This window comes from Petaurus breviceps, unplaced genomic scaffold (assembly GCF_028583685.1).
Source record: "Petaurus breviceps papuanus isolate PSGF00001 unplaced genomic scaffold, PetGlider_PUasm1.0 181, whole genome shotgun sequence".
Taxonomy (NCBI): domain Eukaryota; kingdom Metazoa; phylum Chordata; class Mammalia; order Diprotodontia; family Petauridae; genus Petaurus; species Petaurus breviceps.
The window spans coordinates 24,905,045-24,926,235 of record NW_027185784.1 but is presented as its reverse complement, the minus strand read 5'-3'; the positions used below and the strand labels follow the sequence as shown (position 1 = coordinate 24,926,235).

General features: G+C 38.1%; 1 pseudogene; it reads right to left on the bottom strand.

Annotated features, from left to right (window-relative positions):
- Window positions 1-13,274: 13,274 nt before the first annotated feature.
- Window positions 13,275-14,588, bottom strand: LOC138160475 (large ribosomal subunit protein uL3 pseudogene; annotated as a pseudogene).
- Window positions 14,589-21,191: the final 6,603 nt, after the last annotated feature.

Sequence of the window (21,191 nt, the reverse complement as noted above, 5' to 3'; positions counted from 1 at the left end):
CAGAATTATCAGGTCAGGCAGAAAATACTACAAGCAGCCAGAAAGAAATAATTCAAGTGTCATGGAACCACAGTTAGGATCACACAGGACCTTGCAGCTTCTACATTAAAGGATTGGAGGGCTTGGAATATGACATTCCATAAGGCAAAAGAGCTTGGATTACAACCAAGGATCAATTACTCAACAAAACTGAGCATAATCTTTCAGGTAAAGAGATGGATATTCAATGAAATAGGGGATTTCCAGACCTTCCTGATGAAAAGACCAGAGTTCAATGGAAAATTTGATCTTCAAATACAAGACTCAAGAGAGGCATAAAAAGGTAAACATAAAGAAAAAAAATTAATGAAACATTATTCAATAAGGGCAAACTGTGTACATCCCTATATGGGAAGATGATAATTATAAATCTTGAGAACTGTATCTTTATTACAACATTTAAAAGGGATATACATAGAGAGTATGGGTATAAATTAACTGATGTGATGAAAAAAACTGATTAAGGGGTGAAAAGGTATCGTAATAGGAGAAGAGGAAAGGAAGAGACAGAAAAGGGTAAAATATATCACATGAAGAGGCATAAAAACATATTACAGTAGAGGGAAAGAGGGAGGGAGATGAGCATTGTTTGAAATTTACTCTCATTGGATTTGGTTCAAGAAGGGAAAACATATTCAGTTAGGTATAGAAATCTAACTTGCCCTACAGGCAGTAGGAGGGGAAAGGGGAAAGAAAAGAGAGGGGGTGGTTAGAAGGGAGGGAAGAAGTAGTAAGGGAAAAGGAGAAAAAAAGGGATGGGGCTGAAAGAAGGGAGGGAAGATTGAGGGAGGTGAAAGTCAAAAGCAAAACTTTTTTTTGAGGAGGGAAAGGGGGAAGGTAGAAATAAAAGCATAAACAGGAGGGGAAATAGTATGGAGATAAAGGCACAGACAGTAATCATAACTTTGAATGTGAATGGGATAAACTTTCCCAAAAAACAGAAATGGATAGCAGAATGGATTAAAAACTATAACCCTACAATATGTTGTTTACAAGAAACACATTTGAAACAGGGGGATACACACAGGGAAAAGCTGGAGTAGAATATATTATGCTTCAGCTGAAGTAAAAAAAAAAAAGCAGGGGTAGCAATCCTGATCTCAGACAAAGTAAAAGCAAAATAGATCGAGTTAAAAGAGATAAGGAAGGAAACTATATCCTGCTAAAAGGCACCAAGACAAAGAAGTAATATCATTACTAAAGATATATGCATCAAGTGGTATAGCATCCAAATTCTTGGAGAAGAAGTTAAGGGAGTTGCAGAAAGAGATAGTAAAACTATATTAGTGGGGGACCTCAACCTCCCCTTCTCTGAACTAGATAAATTTAACCTCAAAATAAACAAGAAAGAAGTAAAGGAGTTAAACAGAAATTTATGGTAGACCTCTGGAGAAAACTTAATAGGGATAGAAAGGAATGTACCTTTTTCTCAACAGCACATGCCACCTACATGAAAATTGACCATGTACTAGGGCATAAAAACCTCGCAATCCAATGCAGAAAGGCTTAAATATTAAATGCATCCTTTTCAGATTATGATGCAATAAAAATTACATGTAATAAAGGGTCATGGAATGATAGACTAAAAATTAATTGGAAATTAAATAATCTAATCCTAAAGAATGAGTGGGCCAAACAACAAATCATAGAAACAATCAATAACTTCATCCAAGAGAATGACAATAATGAGGCAACATATCAAAACTTATGGGATACAGCAAGGGTTATTCTTAGGGGAAGTTTGATATCTCTGAATGCTTACATGAATAAAATAGAGAAAGAAGAGATCAATGAACTGGACATATAACTAAAAAAAGCTAGTAAAAGAACAGATTTTTTTCCTTATTTTTATTTTTTAAATAGTATTTTATTCCAGTTATATGTAAAAACAATTTTAATATTCATTTTAAAAGAAATTTGAGCTCCAAATTTTCTCCTTCCCATCCCCCAGATGGTAAGCAATTTGACCTAGATTATATATGTACAGTCACATAAAACATTTCTGTATTAGTAATGTTGTAAAAAAAAAAAGAAAGAGAACAAAAAAAAACCACAAGTGAAAATAGTATGTTTTGATCTACGCTCAGACTACTTCATTTCTTTCTCTGGACGTGGATAGCATTTTCTGTTATGAGTCCTTTGGAATTTTCTGGGATCATTGTATTGCTAAGAAGAGCTAAGTCATTCATAGCTGATCATTGAACAACATTGCTGTTACTCTGTATAATGTTCTTCTCATTCTACTCACTTCACTTTGCATTAATTCATGTAAGTTTTTCCAGGATTTTCTGAAATCAGCATTTTCATCATTTCTTTGGGGGGGGGTACTTTTTGGAGAGGGGAGGGCTGAGCAATTGGGGTTAAGTGACTTGCCCAAGATCACATGGCTAGCAAGTGTTAAGTGTCCAAGATTGGATTTGAATTCAGGTCCTCCTGACTCCAGGGCCAGTGCTGTATTCACTGCACTACCTAGCAGCCTTTGTTATTTCTTTTTTTGTTGTTGTTCCTAACTTTTTTTTCAAATGCTTTATTAACTTCTGATTTACATCATTCATTTCCGCCAGATTTTGAGTTACAAATTTTCTCCCCATTTTTCCCCTACCCACCGCCCCAAAATAGCAGTCCCACAGGATATCCCCTCCTCCAATCTGCTCTCTCCCATATTTTCTCCCATACCCCTTTCGACTTTTCCAGTAGGGCATGGTAGATCTCTATGCCCCAGTGCCTGTATATCTTATTTCCTAATTACATGTAAAATAGTATTAATAATAGCATATATGTGTGTGTGTGTGTGTATTTGAACGTTTGATTTTAAAACTTTGAATTCCAGATTCATTCCCTTCCTCCCTTGTCACCCACCCTTACTGGGAAGATAAGCAGTTCAGTATAGGTTATACATGTGTGGCTAATATAAAACAATAACGTAGATATCTTGTAAAAGACTGACTATATTTCCCTCCCTCCTATCCTACCTCCCACTTGTTTTTATTCTCTACTTTAATCCCGTCCCTTTTCAAAAGTGGGTGCTTCCAACTTCCCTCCCCCCAAGCCTGCCCTCCCTTCCATCATCCCCCCTCTCATCCCCTTCCCCCCTACTCTCATGTAGGGTGAGATACCCTAGTTAGTGTGTATTTCATTCCCTCCCCAAGCCAAATTCAATGGGAATAAGGTTGACCCATTCCCTTTTGCCTTCCTATTCTTCCCCTCCATTGTAACCATTTTCCCTTGCCTCTTCTATATGAGATAGTTGACCCCATTCTGTCTCTCTCCATCTCCTCTCATTATATTCCTCTCTTACCTCTTAATTTCACCTTTTAAGTATCATCCCTTCCTGTTAAATTGGTCCTGTGCTCTCTATGTATACCTGTAAACATATATACACACATTCACATATTTATTCATATGCCCAAATACCCTCATATATAGACATATATATGTATACATATATATACATATATATATATATATATATATATATATTCCCTTCAAGTATTTTCATACTGAGAAAAGCTTCATAAGTTATAATTATTGTTTTTCCATGTAGGAATATTAATAGTTCAACTTTGATAAGTTCCTTATGATTTGTTTTCCCTGTTTACCTTCTCATGCTTCTCTTGCTTCTTGTATCTGAATGTCAAATTTTCTATTCAACTCTAGTTTTTTCAGCAAGAATGCTTGAAAGTCCTCTATTCCACTGAATGACCATATTTTCCCCTGAAACATGATACTCAGTTTTGCTGGGTAGGTGATTCTTGGTTTTAATCCCAGCTCCTTTGACCTCCAGAATATCATATTCCAAGCCCTTCGATCCCTCAGTGTAGAAGCTGCCAGATTCTGGGTTATCCTGATTGTGTTTCCACAATATTAAAATTGTTTCTTCCTGGCTGCTTATAATATTCTCTCCTTAATCTGGGAATTCCAGAACCTGGCTATAATATTCCTAGGAATTTTCTTTTTGGGATCTTTTTTGGGAGGTGATCGGTAGATTCTTTCAACCTCTGTTTTGCCCATGGTTCTAAAACATCAGGGCAGTTTTCTTTGAGAACTTCCTGGAGGATGATTCCTAGGTTCTTACTTTGATCATGGCTTTCAGGTGGCCCAATCATTTTTAAGTCATCTCTCCTGGATCTATTTTCCAGGTCAGTGGTTTTTCCCATGAGATATTTCACATTGCCTTCTATTCTTTCATTTGTTTGGATCTGTTTGACAGCATCTTGATTTTTCATAAAGTCATTAGCTTCCATTTGCTCCAATCTAATTCCGAAGCAATGATTCTCCTCTCCAATGAAGCTTTTGAGATTCTTTTTCCATCTGGCAAATTTGGCTTTTTAAGGCATTCTTCTCCTCATTGCCTTTTTGAGTCTCCTTTGCCATTTGAGTTAGTCTGCTTTTTTAGGTGTTATTTTCTTCAGTCAAGCTGTTGACTCTCATTTCATGATTTTCTTGCATTGTTCTCATTTCTTTTCCCAATTTTTCCTCCACTTCTCTTATCTGCTTCTTAAGGTCCTCTATGGCCTGTAACCAGCTTGTATTTTCCTTTGAAGCTTTTGGTGCAGGAGTACTGACTTCACTGTTTTCCTCCTGTTCCATGCCTTACTCCTTCTTATCCCCAAAATAGGAGTATGATGTTGGAATCTTCTGTCTGCTTTGTTTCCTTTGCCTGCTCATTTTGCCACTCAATTATTTGACTTTTGGGCTTTTTGCCACAGTAGGACTCTGCCATCAGACAGGGCAGCTTTTGTCCCAAATGCTGGGGTTTTCTCAGCTGCCAGAGGTATTAGATAGGTGCCCTCTCTGAGGCCTCCACACACTCTGGCAAGCTGGACACACACCCCAGGACCTCCACTCCAGACTGCAATCCAGATCCAAGCAGGTCAAAGCAAGAGTGATTACCCCTCAGACTGGTCGCTTGGGCCCCCCACACTCTGCAGGCCAGGAGCTGAAGCTGCCATGTGGCGCTGGCAAAAGCTGAGGTACTCCCACTTACTGGGTCCCAAAGTCCAGACTGCACTGATCTCTCATTTTGTCCTTGGCATCTATGTGTTGATAATTCTGGAAAGGGCCACAGCTGCTGGTGATCTGGAGTCCCTCCCACCTGCGGCTGGTCAGACCCGCCCTGGGGCTAAAACCTTGGCCCATGGGGCCTGGGCTCAGTTCCCAGAGCGCTATGCTGGCCACTTGCTGCCAGCCTACCAGGGTGTTCTCAGGGGGAGGTTAGCTTCTCTGTGTCATTTTGTGGGTTCTGCAGCTCCAAAGTTTGTTCAGAGTCTCCTTTTTACATTGATTGGGGAAGGTGGAAGCCAGAGAAGCTCGGAGGTCCTGCTTCTACTCCACCATCTTGACTCCACCCACCAAAAGAACAAATTTAAAATCCCCAATTAGATACCAAATTAGAAATACTAAAAACCAAAGGAGAAATTAAGAAAATTGAAATTAAGAAAAATATTGAATTAATAAATAAAACTAAAAGATGGTTTTATGAAAAAAAACAAACAATAAAATAGATAAACCTTTGGTTAATTTGATTTAAAAAAAAAGAAGAAAACCAAATTACCAGTATCAAAAATGAAAAGGGTGAATTCACCACCAATAAAGAGGAAATTAAAACAATAATTAGGAACTATTTTTGCCCAACTGTATGCCAATAAATTTGAAAATATTAGTGAAATGGATGAATATTTACAAAAATATAAATTACCCATATTAACAGAAGAGGAAGTGAAATACTTAAATAACCCCATCTCAGAAAGAAATTGAACAAATCATCAATGAACTCCCTAAGAAAAAATCTCCAGGGCCAGATGGATTTACAAGCAAATTCTATCAAACATTCAAAGGATAATTAATTCCCATACTATATAGAATATTTGGGAAAATAGGTGAAGGAGTCCTACCAAATTCTTTTTATGATACAAATATGGTATTGATACCTAAACCAGAAAAAGCCAAAACAGAGAAAGAAAATTATAGACCAATTTCCCTAATGAATATAGATGCAAAAATTTTAAATAAAATACTAGCAAAAAGATTGTAGCAATTTATCATAAGAATAGTACACTATGATCAGGTAGGATTTATACCAGGAATGCAGGGCTGGTTCAATATTAGAGGAGCTATCAGTGTAATTGATCATATCAACAACAAAACTAACAGAAATCATATGATTATCTCAATAGATGCAGAAAAAGCTTTTGACAAAATACAACACCCATTCATTTAAAAACACTGAAGAGTATAGGAATAAATGGAGCCTTCTTTAGTATCTACCTAAGTAGTATCTACCTAAAACCATCAGTAAGCATTGTATATAATGGGGATAAGCTAGAAGCATTTCTAGTAAGATTGGGGGTTGGGGCAGCTAGGTGGGGCAGTGAATAGAGCACCGGCCCTGGAGTCAGGAAAACCTGAGTTCAAATCCAGCCTCAGACACAACACTTACTAGCCATGTGACATTGGGCAAGTCATTTAACCCTGATTACCCTGCCTTACCCCCTCCAAAAAACAAAAAACAAAAAAGGTTGGGGGTGAAACAAGGATGTCCATTATCACTACTGTTATTCAATATGGTACTAGAAATGTTAGCTTTAGCGGTAAGAGAAGAAAAAGAAATTGAAGGAATTAGAATAGGCAAAGAAGAAACTAAGCTATTATTTTTTGCAGATGATATGATGTTCTACTTAGAGACCCCTAGAGAATCAAGTAAAAAAACTACTTGAAATAATAAACAACTTTAGCAAAGTTGCAGGATATAAAATAAGCCCATATAAGCCATCAGCATTTCTATATATTACTAAGAAAGCCCAGCAGCAAGAGATAGAGAAATTCTATTTAAAGTTACTGCAGACATTATAAAATATTTGGGAGTCTACCCACCAAACAAACCCAGGAACTATATGAACATAATTTCAAAACACTTTTCACACAGATCTAAATAACTAGAAAAGCATCCGTTGCTTGTGGATAAGCTGAGCTAATATAAGAAAAATTAGAATTCTGCCTAAATTAATTTGCTCATTCAGTGCCATACCAACCAAACTATCAAAAAATTATTTTATAGAGGTAGAAAAAATAATGACAAAATTCATCTGGAAGAAAAAAAGGTCCAGAATATAAAAAAATTAATGAAAAGAAATGTTAGCGGGGCAGCTAGATGGTGCAGTGAATAGAGCACCAGCCCTGAAGTCAGGAAGATCTGAGTTCAAATCCAGCCTCACACACTTGACACTTAACTAGCTCTGTGACCTTGTGCAAGTCACTTAACCCCAATTGCCTTGCCTTCTCCCTCTCAAAAAAGAAAAGAAAAGAAATGTTAGGGAAATTAGCCTAGTCACACCAGATTTTAAATTGTATTATAAAGCAGCAATCATCAAAACTACTTGGTACTGGCTAAGAAATAGAGTGGCGGTTCAGTGGAATACATTAGGTACTCAAGACACATTAGTCAATGACTATAATAATCTACTATTTGATAAACCCAAAGACCCCAGCATGTTCATACATATGAAATATACATAATATAAAGATAAATATACTATATACATATACTATATATAAATATACATGATATATGTTGCTGAGTTGTTAAAACTCCATCGTTAAAAAAATCAGGAAAAGATTTAATAAAGTTTTAACTATAGCTTGAATAAACTATTCTTTAAAACAATAAACAAAACATGATCATTTGAAGACCAAGTTATATATAATATATTTCATGTTCCTAAATTAACAATGTTAATGTGCCCCTCAAATTGAGATTTCTTGTATATTGATTATCCCCTAAATTTCCATTTTTCACCTTCATCCCACAAATAGCTTTTTGAAAAATCCATGGCTTCAAAATTAACAAAAAATTTACATCTCTGTCATTATGTTGAGAATAGTGTTAATGCAAGAACAAACTAGAAATTATATAATCATCAATAGATTTTAGTTTGGACATACAAAGAGTAGCAATGTATAAAATAATGACTGATTTTTCGTGTGTGAAATGAGTCTATTACATAGTAATTTCTAAATAGGATATAGTGTCAACTCCCAAATAATTATTCTGGAAGAGTTGATGGGCTTTGCCAGTGATTTGATAAATAAGCAGAGCTCTGAGAAATTGTAACCCTAGCCCTCCACCCTCTACCTTAGCTGTAAGCTTTTGTTATCTAACCTAACAAATAGAGTTTCAAAAATTATGCTGCAAGGCTTCCAAAGACTAAAAGCATACCAACTGTGATATTTCTACTTGAGAAATCATGAGAGACCAGGGAAATAATTTATACAGTAATGACTTTGTAAAGGCAAACATTGAAAGACATAGCTGATCAAAGCAATTAACATCCATGACACCAGAGGACAGATGAGTCATGCCACCTACCCCATGAAAGCAGGGAGATGGACCCAAGGTGCAGAATGTGACTAGTAGGAAGGATGATTACCTAGTACAAAGTACATGTGAGTGAGGTGTATATTGATGTAAAATAAGCACTTTAGAAATGACAAATACATGGATATGTTTTGCTTGACTATGTTTATGTTATCAAAAAAAGAATAAATTTAATAAGAGAGTTTCAAAGGTGGTGGTATTGTTTTAGAAGAGGAGGAAGAAGAAGAGGAAGAAGGTGAAAGACTCCAGAGCTATTGAGTCATTTTTGCTGGCTGACCCATTGTCTCTTTGATGCAAGGATACCACAACATCTGACTGCCAGAGTTCTGCAATATCTCTGGCTCAAGAATGCCTGAAAGAATAGGGAAGGACTCAGAAGGGAATGTCAACACTTCCCACTCCCTTTGGTGTAAAACCCACTGCATGAGATTTTCCCCAGAGTGACAAAAGTCAGGGAAACACAAACCCAAAAAGACACACAGGGAGAGTCACTCAGGAACTCATAGAGGTCTTATCTGGACCTCTGGCTCTTTCTGACAGCAAAATCAGTTATGCCAATGTGAGGCCTCGATCAGAAACATGAGCTCAGAAGTCTCAATTAGGTCTGACTTACACAGGCTAGCTACATGCAGCCTCAGAAGGGAAGAGAGGTTGGTGCCCTTGTCGGAGTTATTGGTAATGACGGCTACCCTTCCTGCCCCAGAGATCAATTGTTCTGCCTTCCTGGTTGTTGTAATACCTATAAGAGGAAGTCATTTCCTTTTGACTTCTTTCCTCTCATTGTAACGGCCATCATCTGTGTGGGCAGTTTCAATCTGACCTCCCAAACCTTTAACACTTAGGTATTCTTCAAAGTTCCACAACTGCTATCGATTTTTCTATTAGTGCAAGCTGGAGACCCTACAGCATAGTATAAACAGCACTGGATGTTGCTGAGTCAGACAACTTGAGTTTGAGTCCTGTTTCTGCTACTTAACTTCCTCTGTGACCTGGGTAAGTCAGTTAAGCTAAGAGTCTTTTTCCTCATCTGTATGAAAGAACTCTACCCACAATACCAACAAATGTGACCTGAACCAGATTAAAATATAATTGGGAAATATTTAACAAGCTAAATAAAATACAAGAAAACAGAGTGTATTAACATGTATATTTCTAAGCCAATACACAGTCTACAGGCATCCTTATGTACAGTTTAGTGGCCTTCATTTCTGAGATTGACACCACTGAAACTCAGACAAGGGCAGCAGCCTCTCTTCCCCTGTGACGTTGAATATAGCTAGACTATATTCATAGTCTGGACTATATTCATATTCATATGTACTCTCTCTCTCTCTCTCTCTCTCTCTCTCTCTCTATATATATATATATATATATATATAATTAGATTCCTAATACCCCCTACTCTTCTAAATCCTATGATCTCATAAATTATATCCCTACCATGGGGGGGGGGGGTGAGTGATCAAAGAAAAGTTATAATTACCTATATAGCTTTCACGTTTACTTATTTATTGAGAAAAATCCTAAATATTAATAAATAATATTGAGCAAAAACTATCTGAGATCTGAATCTTAGTTCAACAACAGACAGCAAATGAGATACTCTATTTAAAATATTTTGCCTATGTTTCCCTTCTACGATACAGTAGCATATTTTGTTGCCAGTTTTCAATGCCTTGATATTTGATCTAGGGAATATCACAAGATCTTCAACATTAAAAAAGCAATCCTAGAGTTAGCTGTTTACTTAATATGTTTATTCATTTCAAACTCGTGTATCCCCTTTACCTTCCAGCTTCTTTAGTTATATTTTCTTGAGATAAAAGAGGACAGACCTATAAAACCTATTTATTATCCAAGTAGCACTGAACTATATGGGCCAGGGAAGTAGGGGAATTTAACAAAAACAGAGCACAAGGTCTTCTTCTATTTGCAGTTAGCAAAAAGGAAAGCAGCCTTATTGTATTTTTTTTTTTTTGGAGAGCCCACAATTTAAACTTCTACCTTATAATGGTCCCTGAACTTGGTGAATGCCATGCCAGAGAAGATGGTGGACTCAACAGGGAAAGGACTCTGAAGAACCCTCCTGAGGGGACTACCTGCTTTCCAGAGAATTCCAGCCTATGTTTTCATCACTGATTACTAATACACAAGCTTCCAACTGAAAAGAAAGCTTTGGCTTCACCTACAACTTGGCTAATATGGCAGTTCTAACTTTTTATTTATTTTTATTTTATTAATTTATTAATCTCCCTTATTTATTAATGATGCCAATCTAGTTAGAAGGCCTTGATATTTTAGATCCTTTTGTTATTCAAGGTCCTCTTACCAATGGTAATTTATCTCAAGCACTAAAAAACGCTAAAAAAGCTTTGCTCCTCAAAACATTTTTTCTGAGAATGCATTTTTCCTAATAGTAGGAAAGACTCCACTCTCATTTGAAAGAGACATGGTAAATGGAATAATGCACAATTTATCACATGACTTGGGTTTTATTCCTAGTTCTCCCACGGATATGACGTGTGACCCTAGCTTCTCTGAACCTCAGTGCACACATTTATAAAATGAAGCATATATACCAAGTATCAAGTAATACATGACAAGGATATTTTAAAGTTATATAAGGTTTCAAAATGGGCAAAATGACAGCGATACAAACATTACAACACTCCAGGCTACTGAGTTCCTTTCTCCTCAACTTACTAACATCAACCATAAAGAACTATATAATGTCAGCTATTATTGTTATTATTATTATTCCTTGGAGTGGTGATTACCTAATGAAAAGCAAGTATAGATAAGGTGCATATTGGTGTAAGACAAGTACTTTGCAAGGCTAGTGTAGAAAGCAACATTTAAAAAATCACATGAATTCTGAATAATGTGAGGGAAAAGCTAGTATACTTAATGGAAAGACTGAACATGTGAAAAGAAATGCACTTTTATCACTCTCTAGTACAGAGCATATTCCAAACCAAAATATAAATAGATGCTACTAATCTGAGATAAGCTAGTGGAAAAAAATTATTAAAAATAGTTCTCCATTGCATAATGGTCACACATGTATCAAAGGCTCTCTCATGATACCTTTGTGACTTAGGTAAATTTTAGAAGATGATCTCATTCTCTTCCCTGACAGCCATCACCTAAGAAAATTAAGAAAATAGGAGCATGTTATGTTTTCCCTTTAGTTTTTCGTACACTAAAGCCAATTCCCCACATGCAGACATACATTTACGACATATATGAAAAAAATTTTATTGGAAAGAATGAAATAAAATATTCTTTACTGAATTATCATTAATTCCAAAGAAACTTGAAAAATCCCCAGACATGCTTGCAATCTCAAATTCTTCCATAGTTCATCTGATTTAAGAGTTTGTACCTGAAGAGGAGGTAATTGGCATTATCTTATGGAAGAGAACCAATCAGTGAGGAGTGATGAAACAGGGCTGAAGAGAGACACAGCTACACAGCAGGACCCACAATATCTGAATAGAACACAGAACAACAAAAGTGAAGCAATGGAGCTTTAATAAAGGGAGAGATGCCTGAAAAACAGCACTGAAACAGAGAGCATGAATATGGAGGTGTGATCTCTGCCCTTCCCTCTTCCTGGATCTTCTACCAGGGGACTAGAATAAGTCATGGAGAATATAAGGTCTAAGAGTGAGGTACTAGAGCAGGGGTGGGGAACCTGCAGCCTTGAGGCCACATGTAGCCCTCTAGGTCCTCAAGGACAGCCCTTTAAGGGTAAGGGGAGCTGGTGACTACTCCTGGGGAATTTTCTGAAATTTCTAGATTTTTGAACAGATAGATATTTTTAATTTTTTTTTTTGCTATTTTTGGAGGGGGGAAGGTAGGGCAATTGGGTTAAGTGACTTGCCCAAGGTCACATGGCTAGTTTTATGTTAATTGTCTGAGGCTGAATTTGAACCCAGGTCCTCCTGACTCCAGGGCCTATTAACTGCACCACCTAGATAGATAGAAAGTCTTTAAAGAATTCTTGTAGACTTCACATCAAATATTTGTAAATGGATAAATCCACCCCCAAAAAAACAAACAAACAAACCCAGCAAGAAGGAGCTTTAACAGGACATTAAAGAAAAAAAGCATTTCTAAACTACTTATGATAAACACAACTGGATTTTTCTTCATCTGAAAGCAGCCACCCTGACAAGCTGATTTCAGAAGTTGTAATAGTAGAAACACAGCAGATAGGTGGTACAGTGGATAGAGTGTCAGGCCTGGAGTCAGGAAGACTTCTCTTCCTGAGTTCAAATCTGGCTTCCCTTACTAGCTGCATGACTCTGGGCAAGACACTTAAACCTGTGTGCCTCAGTTTCCTTATCTGTAAAATGAGCTGGAGAAGGAAATGGCAAACCACTCTATTATCCTTATAACAACCCTGTTATAAAGAGTTCTATTAAGATTCTCATTTTACAGATGAGAAAATGGATTAGGAGGAGGTCACAGAGCTGGTTAAGTGTTCCAGGGAGGATTCAAACCCAGGTATTCTTGACTCCAGGTTCAACAATTTATCTACTATATTACACTGCTTCTATGAAAGAAATATCAATATCTCTGTGGACACAAGAATTAAGTATCCTTAGGGCTCTCATTTCCCTTCATGCCACTGTACAAAAGAAAAATTTTTATTGGTGATGGCTCCCAAAACCACATAAAATACTGAAATAAAGCAAGGGTTTTTAGCCTCATGGCATTTCGCTATAGAAAGGTGGAGGAAAGGAGAAGTAAGGGAGGGAAATAGAGAAAAGGAGAAAAGTAACCACCAGTCAAAACAACACTAAGTGAATGATTTACCACTATGCCTAGGTAACATTATTGTATGCAATAACTCTTTTTTTTTTAATTTTGAAAATTTTATTGTGAATCCACCAGCTCCACATTGATCTGCAAAAACTAGGCAGCTTCTTCTTTCGCGACACGGCCTTTTTTGAGTGGTCCCATGAAAGCTTTCTTCTCCTCCACGGTCTGAAACCGACTGTGACCAAATTTGGAGGTGGTGTCAATGAACTTCAGGTAGATCTTCTCCAGGGCACGACGTTTGGTCTGTACCAGCAGAGACTTCCGCAGGGTGAGGACACACTTCTTGGTCCCAACGACACAGCCTTTCAGCATGACAAAGTCATTGGTCACTTCACCGTAGTGGACGAAGCCTCCCAGAGGGTTAATGCTCTTGTCAGACAGATCGTAATCGGTGGACGCGTTGTTTTTGATCAGCTTGCCATCCTTGATCTGGTAGCCCTGGCCGATCTTGTAGATCTTCTTGTTGATCTCGGTGCGATGGTGGTAGTCCTTCTGACCAGCTCGAGCCACAGAGAAGGCCACGCGGGCAGGATGCCAAGCTCCAATGCACGCCACCTTACGCAGGCCTCGGTGGGTTTTTCGGGGCAGTTTCTTTGTGTGCCAGCGGCTGGTGACACCTTTGTAGCCCTTCCCCTTGGTCACTCCAATGACGTCAATCATCTCGTCCTGCCCAAACACGGTGGACACAGGCACCTGCTGTTCCAGCTTCTCCCGGGTCCAGTCCAGCTTCTCAGCCACACTGCCGCCATTCACCTGGATCTCCATCAGGTGGGACTTCTCCTGCCTCAGAGGCAGCAGGCCATCTGGGTGTGGGCAATGACGCGGATCACCTGACAGTACTTCTTCATGCTGCTGAAGTCTTTCTCCAGCTGCTTTTTGCCATCATCATCCTGCCATTTCTTGCAGTACTTGGTGAAGGCCTTCTTCTTGGACTTATGCCAGTTCTTACAGAACCGCCTCTTACACTCATCGCTGATGTGCTCAACAAAGATGGTTTTGAAGCTACGCAGGCCCCGGGGGGGTCTGCACGTAGCCCACGATGCCTACAATGACCATGGGGGGCGTCTCCACGATGGTGACGGCCTCCACCACTTCCTTCTTGTTGACATTCGAGCCAGGCCTGTCCACCTCCCGCACGATGTGGGTCATGCCGGCCTTATAGCCCAGGAAGGCTGTCAGGTGGATGGGCTTGGTGGGGTCATCTTTGGGGAAGCTCTTCACCTTTCCCCGGTGCCTGCTGCTTCTCTTTCGAGGCAGGAAGCCCAGAGACCCATGCCTGGGAGCCAAGAACTTCCTGTGGGACATGCTGCCACCACTGCACCTGCGCCTGCCACCGAGGCGGGTTGGAAGCTATGCAATAACTCTTGCTCCTTCTGTCTCCTGGTCATTAGGAAAGCACCCTAAGTAGAGAACCTGATTCAGAGGTTCTGTCTTTTCTTCACAACTGAGAGTTTATTCACATGCTTCTGCTAAGACTTTCTAGGTATCTGGGGTATTGTTCTACAACTGTTATTGCAGGTGGAAGAAGTGTTTTTTGGATTTTCAGCTTGTTAATGTTTTGGTTCTAAAAATGGAACTACATCCAAAAGTTAGCCAGTAGTTTTGTTATGAGAATGGCTGAAGGATTTTTTTAAAATCACCTAAAACTATAATGATTAGTCAGAAAAAGAAGCTAGAATATCTATTTATAGGAAAATCCTGGCATAGTAATATTACATTAAATATACAGAAACTCATCTAACTCATCTACCAATACTACTGAATTATAAATGCATTAGTAAGAGGTGTTGCCAAACTAATTACTTTTAAAAATTCTGTTTGGTATCTTGTAATGGGAATTTGAAGATCTTCCCTGCCCCTTAATAAGCCTAGATGAATTTGAGGACCTTTCCTGATTTGAAAATAAACTCTGCCCCCTGATAAGATGAATGTGGCTACATGGAGCCTGTGGTGGGAGGCTTGTTTTTCAGGAAGGCACAACTTTTGTTACTTTTTAGTCAAGTGGGTCAGGAGGGTTGTGATATTCTCTGCCCTGGAGAAGGCTATGTATACCCGTGAGGTGAGGTTTTGCTTTGGCACTCACTTTGGGAAGAGTTGTGTGATTTGGCTACATGAGACTCTGGGCAGCTGTTGAGATGCCCAGCTTTGAAAACCCAGATGTTGGTGCTTCTCTCTCTGGTGACTAACTGGATGTGTGTGATGGTCAGACAGCTGGAAGCCCTGTCTATTGGTATGCTGAATTTTGTTATTTTCTCTGTCTGTATCTTTGTCTGCTTGTAACTTCTGTTTGTATTCTCTGAAGTTCAGAGTGCTGACTTTTTCCCCTGAACTAGGTAAATGATATATGTTTGATTAAACTAAGATTGTTAACCCTGTTTAAGTTGCTTTCCTTTAGAAAAGTAGATCAAAGAACTTGAGTTAGCAGCTATCCTGGGTATGCCAGAGTGTTTGCTGCTAGGCTTGCTGCTACATATCTAAAGCCTTGAAATAGATTCTAAGGAATAGGGTAGATTTGTCCAAAGCAATTCGCATTAACAAATTGTTAGTACTGGTCTCACTTTATGCTCTCAATACCCAACAAAATACATTTACAGGATGTTCACCTGAAAACTGGAGGTGGCTTTTAATAGGATAACAAAATGGCTGAGCCTACCATCAGTGGATCTAAGCCACAGAGATTCATAGCTTAATTTTCAAATACCTGCCTTCATTATAATCCCCTAGAGAGTTGGGGGATACCTTCCACAAAGGAAAAGATACCCCCAGAAGAACTTACAAATCACATTACTCATTAGTCTTAGGCCTATCAGTTATCTGAAACTGAAAATTCCCAAAATTTCATTTAGCTATAAAACTGTCAGACACTGTCCAAATTTCCAAAATTTCTTGATCACAGAAAAAGCAAGTATTGACAATCTTAAGGAGAATAAGACAATAGAATGAGACCAATTCACTGTAAAATGTCACAATTTTTGTTCAGAAAGGCAACCTTCACGTGAAACAGCCTTTTGGTTGGTAAGCAGGGTGGTGGAGCATGCTAGAACTTGGAGACCTGGTTTTGACCCTTTCTATCGGTGCAAACAAAAATCAGTTCTCTGTGCTTTAGTTTCTTCATATGTGAAATGTGGATAACAACACCTGCAGTACCTACTTCAGAAAGTCATTATAAGAAAAGTGCTTTGTAAACTTTAAAGTGTCATAATTATGTGAGCTATTATTGGTTAAAGATAGGGGTCTATAAGATTCCATCTTTGTTGATCATTGCCAAATCTAAGCAAGTCCAATATGCATGTTTCTACCTATGAGTTTTAGGAAGGACATTAAGATCATGAAGTGTATTCAGAGAAGGATGACCAGGAAGGTGAAAGGGTCTCAAAAATCACATCATAAAATGACCAGCTGAAGGTACTGGGTATGTTCAGTATAAGAAAGAGAAGAACCAAGGGGACATGATGGCTGTCTTCAAGTATTTGGAAGGTTGTTTCATAGAAGAGGAGATGTTTTATTTGTTTTATTTAACCCTAGAGGGCAGAACTAAGAGAAATGGGAGTGGAAGTTACAGAAAAATAATCTGGCTGTTCAAAAGGAAAAGCTCCTTAATTATTACAGCAACCTAAAAGTGGAATGGGCTTTCTTTAGAAAAGTTGCTTAGAGGCCTATGTCTTTAAGGGCAGGCTGAATGACCACTTGTCAAAATATTTTGTAAGTGCATCTTTTTTAGGTAGAGTAAGGAGTTAAAGTAATAGAAGTTCAACATGGCCACTAGTAGAAAATCTAGTGGGATATTCTGGCAGGCAAAGAGAATTTAAAAAAAAATCTGTTCAAATTCACTCCTGAATCTCCTTGCACTTGGTTTTGTTTGTTTGTTTGTTTTGCTTTTTAGCAGGACAGTTTATCCATGTCTAGTCTGATTTTAGATTTATCTAGTAATCTACTTTTTTTTTGGAGGCAAGGAAATTGGGGTTGACTTACCCAAGGTCACACACCCAATAAGTGTGTCAAGTGTCTGAGGCTGGATTTGAACTCAGGTTCTCCTGACTCCAGGGTTGGTGCTCTATTCACTATACCACCTAGCTGCCTCTGTTATCTACTTCTAATATTGTTAATTTTGCTATGTTACACATTTATAAATGTTCATCCATTTCATTTGGGCTTTCAAATTTATCATCATATATGTTCATGAAATATTCTGTACTTGCAGCTACACAGATTAGAGAGATTAGAGGTCAGCAGAGAGATCAGGGTACAGCTGTCAGCATAGAAATGATAATTAAAGCCATGAGAGTAGATAAAACCAAACAGTGAAGTAGTATAGAAGAGGGGAAGACAGCCTAGGACAGAACCCTATGTGACACTTATAGTTAGAGGGCATAATCTGTTGGAGGATCCAACAAAGGCGATGAAGAAAAAGCAGTCAGCTAAGTAGGAGAACTGGGAGGAAGTGGTGTCCTGAAAACTTAGGAAGAAAGAAAGTATCAAGGAGAGTGTGACCAACAGTATCAAAAGCTGCAGACAGGTCAAGAAGCACGAGGATTGAGAAAAAGTCATTGGATTCCACAATTAAGTGATTATTGGTAACTTTGGAGAGAAAAGTTGCTGTGGAATGATGAAGTATGAAGACTGATTGTAAGGAGTTAAGGAGAAAATGAAAGGAGAGAAAATGGAAGCACCTATTGTAGATAGCCTTTTCAAGAAGTTTAGCCACAAAAGGAAAAAGAGGTATAGGTCAATAGCTAGTGGGGATGCAAGCATCAAGTGAGGGTTTTTTTGAGAATGTAGGAAACATGGGCATGTTTGTAGACAGTAGGGAAGGAGCCAGTAGACAGGAAAAGATTAAAAATAAGTGAGGACAGGGGCAGCCAAGTAGCACAGTGAGTAAGAGCACTGGCCCCAGTGTCAGGATGACCTGGGGATCGAATCCAGGCTCAGACACTTAGTACCACACCCAGAAACAACTGGCCGTGTAACCTTGAGCAAGTTACTTAACCCCAATTGCTTAAAAAAAAATAAGTGAGGACATAGAGATGACAGAGGGGAAAATGTGTTAGAAGAAACAGGATGGAATAGCATCTCTTGAAGAAGTAGAGGGGTTACCCTTGGTAAGGAGTACTTGGTACATATTTGGTAAGGCAACTTCATCATGTAAAACAGTAATGAAGGAGGAGAGAGTGGCAGAAAGTACCTGAGTGATAACAGATGAGGAAGAGGGAGTTCATGGTGAATAGCCTCCAATTTTTCTATAAAATAAGAGGAAAAAATCTTAGTTGAGAGAGTGGTAGAGGAGAAGCTATGGGAGATTTGGGGAAGGAAGAAAAGATTTTGTAAGAACCTTTGCAGAGGGTAGAAGAGTGAGTTGATAAAGAGAAGTATAGAAAGATTGCCTAACAGTATTAAGTGTCCAGTTGAGGTTGTTTACTATAAATTTACAGTGGACTCAATCAGATCAAGTGAGTGATTTTCTCCACCTTCATTTAGCAGCACATGTGTAGGAGTGAAGGCAGATGGTACAAGTGATCCAAGGCTACGTCTTGGCAGGGTGCAACTGATGAAATAAGGGGTGTAGGAACTCAAGATGAATTAGTTTGCTGAGGGGTCAAGAGAGAGTAAAGAGGAGAGAGTTGCTAGGGTAGGGGATATGATCTGAGACAAAAGTAAGAAGTCAAAGGATTGGAGGTCACAGTGTGGATAAAGAGTAGGGTTTGGTAAGGAAAGGCAGAAGGAAAGGTGGAAGGCCAGTAGATTATGGACAGATAAAGGGAATTCAAAATTCTTGAATGTGGAAGTAGTATATTTGTGAATGATGGCAAGATTAAGGGTATGTCCATCTTTGTGTGTGACTGTGCTAGGGTAGAGAAGTAAGTCATGGGAAATGAACAGGTTGAGTAAATGAGGGCTTGGGTTTTTGAGGGACAGTTAATATGTACACTGAAGTCCCCTAGTATGAGGGCAAGAGTTAGGGAGATACAAAAAAAAAGTATGAGGCAAAGTCACTGTACCAAAGTCACGAACCAAAGTCACTGAAGAAGTAAGAGTTGATATACCACTGGAGGGATTGAACCCTATCCAAATTAACACTCATTACAAATGAAGGAGGAAGATCCAAAAAAACTGCAACTAAAGGAATGTTAGGCTCACAGATTCTCCTTGAATAGGTAAAATTTTGAAAGTTACCAGAATTAGTTGCATCATGCAACCAAAGGCAACAAGGCACATCCCATTTCACAGGACACTTGGTTGCCTCTAGTTCCAGTGTTATGACGAACACAAACAGATTGCCATGAAGATTAACATAGCTTATGTATCAGTTTCTATTAGAGAAAAAGCCTATGCATTATTTGACAAAATCCTCTGAACTAAGTCAACATATACCTTATTAGACATTAACTTCATTACACAAAGTTCTCGATAAGGGTGAATGGCAAAAACTATACTGGGAAATATGACTTGAGCTCAAGAATTAAGAAGCCAAATGCTTGTATATTATTCAGCAATCTCATGGCCATATATCATAACTACTTTTCTCAGGTAGAGAACTGGAAGGCTTACACTGAGACAAACAATAAATATCACAAAAAAATAAAATCACTCTATCTTAATAAACAGAATAGGGCCTGATGTACCAGTAATTTCACAATCAACTGTCTATGTAGTAAGATCATCAGTTAAAAGATTAAATAAAAGTCAAAATCTGTATCTAATTATAAGAAAAAAATAAAGATGAGATTATAGCAGCACCAAGATAACCTATCTAATAAGGCCATTGACTCTGAAAAACCAAAAATACCAAAGGTTAGACACTACTTCTGTAACCATTTCTTAGAAAAGTTTGTGATATAAAAGTCACCTAATGAAGAGGCAAAAAAGCCCAGAAACCATATTATCAGGAAACATTTGTTCTCCTTGCTGACCAAAAAGACCTGCCAAGCTAAGGACCACATCAATTTAGAGTATAAGCTTACTTGAAAATTTCATGGGGAAGAATGGAACTACATAAGCATAGTACACTCACTAAGTACTGAAAAGGAGTTAAGAAGAAAGACAATCTAAAAAGAGTCTGTCATAAATTCAGCTAAGCCAGATCATTCTGAGAACATGTGTACATGAAACTAAAAGGAAGATAACAAATAAGCATAAAATAAATCTGCCAGCATTTCTTCAGTGTGTTATTCTCATTGATGACAATTGTGGAACTATCACATTTACCTTCTTATTTCAGTATTCAATTCATTGTTCAAAGACCAAAGAGCCACAGTCAAACTCATACAAGATTTAGCAGCCAGTGCTTTAAAGAAAAAAAAGAGCTTGGAATATGATATCCCACAAAGCAAAAAATATTGGCTTACAATCAAGAATAACTTACCCAGAAAAATACAGTACAATCCTACAGAGGGAAAAATAGATCTTTAATGAAATGAAGGTCTATCAAGCATTCCTGATTAAAAAGACCAGAATTGAGAAGAAAATCTAAAATACAAATATAGGAATAAATAAAAAGGTAAACATGAGCAAGTAATTATATTGACCTAAATAAAGATAAACTATTTATATCCTGATATGGGTAGAGAATACATGTATTCCCCCAGAGTCCTATCATTAGGGGTAATAGAGGGAGTCCAATTAGAAAGAGGGCCAGGAAGTAGTTCATAGTTATGTTTTGATTATCTTAAAGAAGAATAAAAAGGGAAAGGAGGGGAAGGGGAATATAATAGGAGGCAGAGGAAGGATGGGGAAGATTATCTAACATAATTGTGGTGTGCAAGTAGAAATCCATACAAACAAGGATGAAGGAGTAGAGAGGGAACACTTGAGCCTCACTCTCATATGAGTTGGTCAAAAGAAAGAGGAATATACATAGAGCTAGTTACAAAAATACATTTCATCATCAAGGAAGCAGGAGAGAATGGATATAAGGGAAAGCAGCAAATAAGGAGCATGGGTTGTAGAAAGG